The sequence below is a fragment of the Pundamilia nyererei genome, unplaced genomic scaffold, assembly GCF_000239375.1.
Source record: "Pundamilia nyererei isolate P.nyererei 1_Seehausen unplaced genomic scaffold, PunNye1.0 scaffold00131, whole genome shotgun sequence".
Lineage (NCBI taxonomy): Eukaryota > Metazoa > Chordata > Actinopteri > Cichliformes > Cichlidae > Pundamilia > Pundamilia nyererei.
In genome coordinates, this window is record NW_005187532.1 from 884,104 (window position 1) to 892,638 (window position 8,535).

The 8,535-nt window shown below is 46.6% G+C and overlaps 2 long non-coding RNA genes across 2 annotated transcripts in view; one reads left to right on the plus strand and one right to left on the minus strand.

The window, feature by feature from the left end:
- Positions 1-449, minus strand: part of LOC102194357 (uncharacterized) — a 14,516-nt gene extending 14,067 nt beyond the window's left edge. The window contains exon 1 of the long non-coding RNA XR_312001.2: positions 40-449. This is a non-coding gene — a long non-coding RNA (uncharacterized LOC102194357). The remainder of the gene's footprint in view (positions 1-39) is intronic.
- The window catches only part of LOC102194167 (uncharacterized), a 10,152-nt gene continuing 2,023 nt past the window's right edge, over positions 407-8,535 (plus strand). The window contains exons 1-2 of the long non-coding RNA XR_312000.1: positions 407-470; positions 4,527-4,654. This is a non-coding gene — a long non-coding RNA (uncharacterized LOC102194167). The remainder of the gene's footprint in view (positions 471-4,526; positions 4,655-8,535) is intronic.

Genomic DNA, 8,535 nt, shown 5'->3' on the forward strand with positions numbered 1-8,535 from the left:
CTAAGTATCACCTGAATCGTGTCATTAAAACACACATACCTGCATTCTTGAGTGGCATTCTCTGCAGACATGCTCCATCCAGTTGACGGTACAGACCAAAACCCTGTGGTTACAGCCGCTCAATCTCCTGCTGTTGTTTGGTTTCACAATTTTGTCCTTTCATATGTTGCCTTTGTACTAATTTTGATCTAACACATAGTTCTAACTATTTTTATTGACACATTCGATACTTTTTGAGACAGAGGTTCGCCTGTCCACCCGTCCATCCTCGTTATCCGGTTCGGGGATGAAGTTTGTCCCGGCTGTCCTAGAGTGAGAGACGTGGTACAGTCTCTCACAGGACCAACAACCTTTCTTACCCACATTCACCAACAGCCAATTTCGAATCACCAGACAACACAAACCCCGCCCACACACCAAGAAGCTCCAGGTCTGACTCCGCTGGCCGGCTGGGGCCTTTCTGTTTGCAGGTTTGTACAATCATATATAAATTCTTGGCTTGATTTCTTCTCTCCTCCTCACCGAAAGGATCTTTTCACTTTTTCAGTGTCGGTTACACTCAAACCTTTTGCTACCCTGTGGCAAAACCCTGCTTAAAAATACAGGATAATCTGCTTTCCTTGTACTACTTAAGTTTCAGAGCACTTAGTGCGTTTGTATGGCACATCCCTCCTCCTCCTCCTCCCCTGCTGCTGAGTTGTGCCTTCTGGATAAAACAGCTCATTACTCACTTTACCTCCAGCAGCTGGAAGAAATAAAAGCCAATATGATTGTGAGAGTCCAGTTGTGCAGGGCAGTTATGGGCCATTATATGGTTACAGGCTGAGCCGCTGTCACACAGGGAGATGGGTCCGTGTGTGTAAATCAAGCGAGGGATGGCGTGAAGCCGTGAGGTTATGTTATCATGGCTGAGCTGTGCACATGAAATACAGGGGAGGGACTCTGAAGCCACACGGGCATGAAATGGAGGCTGCTTCACTGTCATAAATATGCAGATTCACTGAAAGTGCTGCAAACTCCTGCCATCGCTCGGCCACAGCGCACTTACTGAAGACGAGTAGCTCGGGAGGGGAAATAAACCAGCTGGAATTTCTGCTCTGTATTCTCGATATCTGTTTTTCTAAAACGAAAAAGAAATCCCAGAGAATCTCTGAAAAGCCCACGAGGCGGTTTAACAGCAGTTAGCAAAGTTTGGAGGTATTTCCACAATCCTCCATGATTCTTCTGTGCAGCTGGGCTCTGCCTGCAAGGAAAAGACATTCCCACACCCACGGCCAGGAGAGCAGCGTGGACACTTCCTGTCCGTGCTGCATTTTCATCATCAACTAAAGGAGGCCATCGGTATGCAAAGTCACTCGTCTTTCAGCGTTCACTATTCAGCAGTGAGAGGTGTCGCTGAGACTTATTTAGCAGGTCACCAAGATAACATACTCTGTGCATGAGAAGAATGCGTGACTGAGTCAAATCAAAGCTTAAATCGAACTTTATATGTTTTTATATGCTTACTTGTGTGAATGATTGATCTTCTAACACTTTATTAGAACGCTGGTTTGAGTCAAGGAGGCCGTTTAACCTGCAGTCAGCTGAGACTGAAGGAGTCACCTGGATGAATGACGAAACGTTTCTCCCACTGAAAACGTCCAGATGAACAGAATCAACTTTTCGGGGTTCTAATACTTTAAAACATATAAGGTTAATCAGAGTGTGCAAAGTGCAAGTCTTCTATTTCCCCTCTTGAAGAATCTTGAAGTGTTGGCATGGGTCCATCCTGGTGGCACTCTATGTTGTTGCCCCAATGGAAGGAGTTCTAGTAAAGCTGTTCTGTGGCCATAAGCTATGTGTAGTGACCAACAGAATCAGACTGTTTATAAGCAGAGCAGATGAGCTTCCTCCAGAGGACCCCTGGGACCAGCCTCAGCCTCAGGGAAAGGTTGAAGACTTCTGTCATTTCCAGGGAAATCAGGGGACATCAACACTCCTTCACACTCAAAGGAACCCCTTGAGGTGGTTCATCTGAACATGTTGCCTCCTGAACGGCTCATACATGAGTTGTTTTGGGCATGTCATACCAGAAGGAGTCCCTGGGGAGAGCCAGGGGATGCTGGAGAGATTATCGGTGCCCCCACAGGCAATCCTGAAGCCATAGTTGTTCACTTCTGCTCAGACTGCCGCCCCCGTGACGCAGACCCAGATAAACAGCAGATAATCCATGGTTGGATAGACGGACAGTATTTGACACAAGGGAGGAGCACTGGTTTGAACCAATAAGCTTTTAGCTAGCAGGAGTCCCCCTGGGTTCCATACTAGGACCACTGCAGGTCTGCATATCTATCAGGATAGTTTTTAGTCTGAGGACAGTTTTTTATGGCTCATCTGCTTCAGTCATGTGTGACATTTAAATTGCAAACTGGAAAGTGTAGCTAGCTAAACAAATATTTTGTTTTCCCTTTTTGTAAAAGGTAGAAATAAGGTTTTTCCCTGCAGAAGAGGAAACATTTGAGCTTTTTATTATTATTTTGCTTTTACTTTTACTGCATCGTGGATACCTGCTCGTTATGAATGCACCTGACCGCGACAAAAATAAATGAGACAGTTTATACCTTTGTGCTTTACATTTTATTACTGATTATGGAAATTGCATAAATCCCTGTTCTCATCAATTTGTTGCTGCTAAGTGGCCCCACTGGATCCAAACCTGCAAATTAAAACAGGAACTGTAGCAGCAGGAAACAAACACCTCCCGGACTCTAAAATGACTGTTTTTGTCAGTGAAGTCTGGTTAATGGCTTCACTTCGTTCTCAGCACTGCCTGAGTGCAGGTGAAGTGGTGAAAATGTTCTAAAGATAGCTTCCATTTAACCCCATACTGGTTCTTTGAGGGGTTTAGCCGCTGTGCCAGCTGGTGACACCCCACAGAATGAAAGCAGGCTGCAAAAGGTTTTATTTGAAACTTGCAGCAGCTCCTCAGTGAGGAACAATCAGATTTTTAAATGTGTTTAAAAGCAGAGCGTGGTTTTCGGTCTGTGTTGAACATCTTTTTCTTCAGCCGTCAGTCTCCACCTCCCCCCTTCTCTGCTGCTGTATGTGCAGCAGAGCGGCAGCTCAATGTGATGGTTCGAATCACAACCTCACAGCAACAAGCTTTGAATCTGTGTGGAGTTTGCATCTTCTGGTGATTCTTATTCGGCCGTGGGTGGGAATGACCGACTCTGTCCTGTTCTTCCCTGTCCTAGGCTCAAACACAACTCCAGACTGGAATTGTTTGCATTAATGGAGAAAAGCTGTTTGTTTGGTTAAAAGTTCTTTAAAGTCACGACGGATCATCTTCTAGTGAGGTGTTCTTTAAAATTCAGCTCAGTGTCATGTAAGCTTCATTTTTCCACTATCCATCCTTTTTCTTCTACTGATCCATGACTTTCCCCGGTAACATCGGCCAGTTTTTCCTGGGACATCCCCAGGCGCTCCAGGCCCGTTGAGGAAAATGCTTTTAGAGGTAGTTGTTGGTCTAACCGGAGTTTCCTCTGAGTTGGGCGTAGAAAGCATCCCAGTCAAATGCCCAAACTACCTCAGCTTCCTCTGTTCACCTCAGAGGACCAGTAGATCTGCTCTTCAACCACAGACCAGTTCAGCAGTTTGTCAGCAAACTCATACTTGTGGTCACTGCCCAGAGCTCACGGCTGTGGGGGAGGGGCCGAATGTCGACTGAATGATAGACGTGAACGCCTTCGATCGTGTTAACGTGCAGGTTCACAGCAGTGAGTCGAGTAATTTAACAACAATTCGTGATCGTTTCGAAGAGTGGATGAAAACAAACTGAAACAAAGAACAAGCAGAATCCACCCTCGATCTCCATCCTCCGTGTACAGTCTTTGCTGCTGCTGCACGCCAAACACCACCTTATCTCCGAGACGCAACAACGGACACGATGGCGGTATTTGACGCCCCTGCAGTGGAGATGGTTTGGCTGCAGGCAGTTAGTTACGGTTTTTCTTCAACGACACTTTGTTCTCAGTAAGATCACTATCACATCACATGATCACACGCTCTCATGACACCGTCATATGTTGAGCACTATTGTATTTCACTGGAGTCCTCTGAGTGTATGCATGAGTGTATCGTGTTAATGTTACGATCATATAAGGACAATAAAAGTAACTCTGCTGGTCATTTTTTGATGAAATGCCTTAAAATAACCATAAATTAGATTACATATCTGTCTTTTGCCTGTAACAGGAAGTCGGTTCATCTCCTTCACGTCCCAGCAGATGGTATTTATGTCTGCAGTCAGTTTTAAAGGCTCAGGGAGAAGCAGCTTCTGTAGTGCAACATATTCTTGGATAAATAAAAACATCAATCAAAAAAAACTCAAATATTTTCATCTCAAAGGATCTGATCGTTCATTGAAGCTCTTCTTAACTTGTTTCACATTTTAAGTTAAAAATCACAAAGCTGTGGAAACTTAATGACATCACGATGTTAGTGCGTTTGTGTGTGATGGTGAACGTTTGTCTTTGACTCTCCCACAGACGGTACACAAACACAGATGGTTTCTGAACTCCGTGCATCAGTGTTGGCATTGTGGCTGCAGGAGCCACCGTGATTGGACAGGGTGCTGCTAACCAGCGAGCTCTGCTAGCAAGCTTCATCCACATAGGTGTGTATGGCTCACGGGTGATGGACTGTTGGTGTAGTTATTCACACAGGATGCCATATTATTTATCAGAAATGTAAAACACGGTCTTTCTCAGGGACTCCATTTAGCTGAGGTGAAGCCTGTCAGACAGCTTGCAGCTACAACTGCCCGTGTTCCCATCCACCTGTCAGTCAAAGAAGCCACGCCCCTAATAATCCAAACTTTAAAACTGCAAATGAGTCCGTAACAAAAAGCAGAGCTGCAGTTAGGAGGCTCGACCGGGCATTAGAGGAGCTGTGGTGTTCGCTTTCATTTTCCAGCCCCGGAGGCTGCTGCTCGTTCGCTCGTGATCAGCTGCAGTGGAGACCGCCTCGGGGTTGGTGCACGCTCAGTCACTGAATCAGAGGCGACAGGGAAGCTGGTCACTCTCGTTGGAGGATTTGTCCTTTTGTATCTTAAGAGTCACTTGACCTTCGAAACACCCGGTTCTTTGGTGATTCTGCCTCGTTTCAGCATCACGGCCTCTCCGCCCTCACACCATCACACAGACAAACCGACACTCGGCCGGTGTCGATGCCAGAACCCTGATCTGCATCGCTGCGGCTCGGTCTAAGCCTCGTAGCACCTGGATGGTCTCCTAAATCCCATTCTTCAGACGGATTACAGCTTCCAATCCGAGCAAACCTCCTCCAGCCCAACAAATCCTCAAAGGAGACGTTCACTGAACGCCCATGTAACGGCGCCTCATACTGCTACACCCCTGCTGGAGCTGCACAACACCGCCAGGGGAACAAAAAGCAGCCAGATTTTGCTGAATACTGTGATTCTGACAAACCGAGACGCCTGCGGCTGCGTCTGCAGTATTTGTCTCTAAGCCCTGATAAAAGGCCTCAAAGATGAGCTGCAGTTTTGTTATGTAGAGAAGAATAAGAGATTATAGCTGACGGCCAATTTAATTTGCACACAACTGCTTTATGAAGAAGGATGCTTTCCACCCAGGAAACAAAGTGCGATCCTTTGTTATTCTGAAGATAGCAGACATTAATTTGGGCTTGTTTATATCTATATACAGCTGTGCCAAGCTAAGGCATGAATGTGTTTATGAGTCGTCGACCTGTGAGCTTTGGTCTGATGGTGGGAAACCATAAAAAGCATTCACAGGTCGCCAATCTGACGTTCTCACATCGTGGATCCTGTTAAATGACAACGAATCACTGAATAAATGACAGTGGGGTTAATATTTTCAATGCTCCACGTGGATTTAAGATTAGTGCGGTTCACTAAACGGCTGCGGTTCCTGGTTTTCATGGCTCCGACATTTCAAACAGACCAGGCTCAGGGAGGGGCGGGGCCATCTGCTGAGACCAGTTGGGGTTAGGGGAGGAAGCGAGTGAAGGAGAAACACCGAGTGCATTCTGTGTGTCCGTAGAGGAGTGGGCGTCTCCTTGAGGTGATCAGGCAGCTTCCATCACAGCCGTCTGCTTAAATCACGCCCTCCACGCCTCATCGTCAGCATCCTCATCCTCACCTCTCACCCCCATGCACAAGCGTGACTCATAATCCTCCGTCAGCCCTCATCTTCCACCGTAGGCTGGAGAACTGAAACAAATCTGCCTCTAATGTGTTTCAGCTCTTAACATGTCTCCCTGCTCTCATTAGCGCTCCATGAAACAATCTGTAGCTGTGAGTTTGAGTTAAATGGTTTTGTTTTGGACAAGTTTAGCTGCTCGTTTAGATGACAGGGCTTGTAGCTGCACCGTGGCCCTTAATGTTTCAGGCTGATGGGTAATTACAGAGTATTGACTGTATGGTTGCAGAGGGATTACCGGTATCATGTTATTCTTGTCTTATGTCTTTTTGAAGCAATAATAATGGGGAAAACACATCATCAGCTGCACAAGCACATCACTATCAGAACAATCCTTTCAACAACACCGAAGCAGCACACCATTAGCCCTGGCAAAGAAGACAGAAGACGTGACCATATTTAGAGAAGAGCTTTATAATAACCTCATAGGAGCCATATTATTGGTCACACCAGCACAAACGTGGTCCACAGGTCCAGTTCAGGGACTCCAGTCGGCTGAGGCTAGACGCTGCAGCCGTCCACCTGTTGGCCAAATTCAGTTTCATTCATATAGCGCCAAATCACAACAGCAGTCACCTCCAGGTGCTTTATATTGTAAGGTAGAGGCCCTACAATAATGCAGAGAAACCCCAAATTAGACAACCCCCTACAGGCAAGCACTTGGTGACAGTGGGAAGGAAAAACTCCCTTTTAGCAGGAAGCAACCTCCTGCAGGACCAGGCTCAGGGAGGGGCGGGGCCATCTGCTGCGACCGGTTGGGGTTAGGGGAGGAAGTGAGTGAAGAAGAAACACCCGGTGCATCATGGGAATCGCCCAGCAGCCTACACCTATTGCTGCATAACTAAAGGAGGAGTCAGGGTCACCTGACTGTATGTTTCATAAAAACGTTTTAAGCCTAATCTGTAAAAGTCTTACTTGTAAATAACCAGGAAGCAGAAGTAAACCATCAGTCTGAGAGCTCATTAAGATCTTGTATATGATGAAAAAGATTTTCAGAGAAGCCACTGTGGGAGAAAAACGGCCGCAGCCGTCACATCCGTCACTCTGAGCCTCACAAGTCTGCAGATGTAAAAGCTCGAGCAGGATCTACATTAGAGAAAAAGAGGCTGTTGCTTCTAACACTCACACACATTTCAGAGAGCTCAGTCTGTGCGTTTCTGCTCATGTTCCTATCATGCAGCAGCCACAATAACAGACACACGTCTGTTTTTCTTCTCTTCTCGACCGCCTTTGCAATTTTCAGAGTATTCACTCGTGATCACCACGTAGCTTTTGACCACACGCAAAGACGGCGAGGGAGTCGTCTCCGTCTCATTCTGCAGCTTTGTCTCGCTTCTTTCAGCATCGTCTGTTCCACGTGAAGAGCCCCAAACTGTGGGAGTCATCCTGCTCTTTACTCTGCCTTTGTTTTATTCCCGTCTGCCTATCGCGAGCATGAATGCAGCTTGTCCTCTCTTAAACGAGAGGCTGCAGCTGCATCCATCCTCGTCTTACTCCTGAAAACACATCGACAGACTCAACCTGTGCCTCTGTGCAGTGCCTCCCTTCATTAATCTCTATATCTATTTATTACTGACGCTCCTTCTGCAGATATACATACTGTACATCCATCAGCACGCCCCCTCCCACCGCTCCTGCTGACCGAGCTCTCATATAAAGACTCCAGCAGGTAGTTGCGTAGTAACAGGGCGAAGCACCGTGGTTAGTCTGAGCAAGTGGGCTGAGCGCCTCACGGTCTCATCTCTGCCTCTTAGAGGAGAGCAGAGCTCGGCGACAGCACGTGCAGCCTCCTCTACGGCGGTCGATGAGATTCAGCTAAAAACAGACAGAACAGACGTGCGTGTTCATCAAATGGACACAATTAACCACAAATATAAAGATTTGTGTCAAAGGAACACCGATTCATGGCTTCTGTGTGTGCGGACTGATTTAGGTGTAGTTACCCATGAAAGCCTCCATCAGTGCTGTCATCATTTAAAAAACACACGGACTGACAGGAGCAGATGCTTCAGCTACGTGTTAGCATCCTGGCAGGTGTGCATCAGCTGTTCACATATAAGCAAAGAACAAACACCACCCAAGGAAAGTTGTTAATGAACTGCAGTTCCTTTAATGGCCACTAGAGGCTCCACTCCCACAGACTCCTGTGCTCAGCTGCACAGCTGAAATAAGCTCCTATATCTGAAATAAGCTTGTATATATAAAAATTGCGAAGGCAGTCGCACTTTTTCTCCTCTCCTCTCCCTTATCTTCCCTGCTTAGCTCCTCATGTCCTTGTCTTGTCTTGTGTTTTGTATTACTTTTCCCTGGAACA